The sequence below is a fragment of the Sprattus sprattus genome (genome assembly GCF_963457725.1).
Source record: "Sprattus sprattus genome assembly, chromosome: 3".
Classification (NCBI taxonomy): domain Eukaryota; kingdom Metazoa; phylum Chordata; class Actinopteri; order Clupeiformes; family Clupeidae; genus Sprattus; species Sprattus sprattus.
In genome coordinates, this window is record NC_137922.1 from 48,424,632 (window position 1) to 48,427,131 (window position 2,500).

At 46.6% G+C, this 2,500-nt stretch overlaps 1 protein-coding gene across 2 annotated transcripts in view; it reads right to left on the bottom strand.

The window, feature by feature from the left end:
- Window positions 1–2,500, bottom strand: part of tanc2b (tetratricopeptide repeat, ankyrin repeat and coiled-coil containing 2b) — a gene marked incomplete at its 3' end in the record, with an annotated part of 152,208 nt that overhangs the window by 128,593 nt on the left and 21,115 nt on the right. The window lies entirely within an intron of this gene.

A 2,500-nucleotide genomic window follows, 5' to 3' on the forward strand; every position in this document is an offset into this window, starting at 1 on the left:
GTGTGTGTGTGTGTGTGTGTGTGTGTGTGTGTGTGTGTGTGTGTGTGTGTGTGTGTGTGTGTGTGTGTCTGTGTGTGCATATCTTAGTTTGTGTGTGTGCGCCTGTTTGTTTGTGATCTGACTCAGGTAGTGGGGGCTATGAATCATATTCCTGTGAGAAACACGTGTGTGTGTGTCTGTGTCTGTGTCTGTGTCTGTGTCTGTGTCTGTGTCTGTGTCTGTGTCTGTGTCTGTGTCTGTGTCTGTGTCTGTGTCTGTGTCTGTGTCTGTGTCTGTGTCTGTGTCTGTGTGTGTGTGTGTGTGTGTGTAAAGGAGAGAGAGAGAGAGAACGAGGGAAGGACAGCAGAGACAGTCAGCAGTGAGTCAGACACCTTACATTAATCTCACCACAGACTGAAGGCAAAGAGCCCAGAGGCAAACTTCAGAAGTCCAATCAGGAGTCAAGACCCACTGATGTTCCTCAGAACTTTAGGTCCATATAAATATGCTACTGTAAACTCAGACTGCATCAGAACTTTAGGCCCAGATAAACATACTACTGTAAACTCAGACTGCATCAGAAAGTAAATGCAGCACAGATACACCGTGTGATCCACCACTGATGCTGACGGTTGTGTAGTCACCTGTAATTTGGTGACCTTGTCTGCACCGAAACACATGAGAATGAAGCAATCATTCACAGGCTTCAATGACATCACTGGAAAGTAACCACATGGCTTTCACAGTGGGACACACACTGTGCATGAATTTGTGTGTGTGTGTGTGTGTGTGTGTGTGTGTGTGTGTGTGTGTGTGTGTGTGTGTGTGTGTGTGTGTGTGTGTGTGTGTGTGTGTGTACATGAGCTGTTGTTGTGTCTTTATGTAATCACAGTGCATTCTTCCAATGCAAACAGAGTTAACTTTTTTCCTGTCACTGGTGTGGGAAGCAGAGATGTAAAGGGCTGTGGAAGGGACCCTATGCCTGAAACATACACCAGGGGTCAAAGGTCATGGTGAGGACGTAAAGATCCAGCAACACTGTCAGCTCTACTCTGAAGTCCTGTCAAGAATAGACACACACACACACACACACACACACACACACACACACACACACACACACACACACACACACGCACACAATGAATGTGCACTGCACACACACACTGAGAAGGAGATGCTGGAAAATCAATGCCCCACTCCTCCTCTCCAAGAAATCACACACCACATACAAACAGGCCTTCATGGGCACAGGAGAACAGGACCTTCACGACACACATACATACACACACAGAGAGACATCTGAAAGAGAGCCACACACACAGACACACAGAGAGACATCTGAAAGAGAGAGACACACACAGACACACAGAGAGACATCTGAAAGAGAGACACACACAGACACACAGAGAGACATCTGAGAGACACACACAGACACACAGAGAGACATCTGAAAGAGAGAGACACACACAGACACACACAGAGACATCTAAAAGAGAGACACACACAGACACACAGAGAGACATCTGAAAGAGAGACACACACACAGACACACAGAGAGACATCTGAAAGAGAGAGACACACACAGACACACAGAGAGACATCTGAAAGAGAGAGACACACACAGACACACAGAGAGACATCTGAAAGAGAGACACACAGACACACAGAGAGACATCTGAGAGACACACACAGACACACAGAGAGACATCTGAAAGAGACACACCCACACAGACACAGAGAGAGACATCTCAGAGAGAGACACACACACACCATGGGCGAGATCTGAAAGACATCTGAAAAGAAAGGGTGAAGGCACTAAAATGTCCAGTCTGGTAGAAGTCTCCTTGCGTCTCTAATTTCATGTCTGACACAAAGACCCACATTCTGTTGCCCTCTGTTCATTATGTATCTCCCTCTCTCATACACCCCCCCCCCCCCTCTCTCTCTCACACACACACACACACACACACACACACACACACACACACACACATGCTCCCGTTCTCTCTCAGTCTGTGGTATGTTGAATAATGTAATAGGCCCAGCTTCTCTTGGCTCCCACGCACCAGTGAGACTATGACTCTTCTCTTCTGTAATGTAACCAGATCCCTTAACACACTCCACAAACACACACACACACACACACACACACACACACACACACTCCTTACACTTACACGCACACACACACACACACACACACACACACACACACACACACACACACACACACACACACACACACACACACACACACACACACACACACACACACACACTCCAGTGAGACTGTGACTCCTGCCTCATACTCTCTAAGAACCCCCAAGATCCTTGTCTCCCGCCTGCTTCCCCTCCTCCTCGGTAGAGCACTGCCTGTTTGTTAACTTAACCCTGCTGAGCACAGACACCTGCTACATATTGGGCTCTGTTCTATTCTATTCTATCCCATTCTATTATATTATATTATATTCCATTCTATTCTATTCCATTTTATTCTTTTCTATTCTATTATATTCTA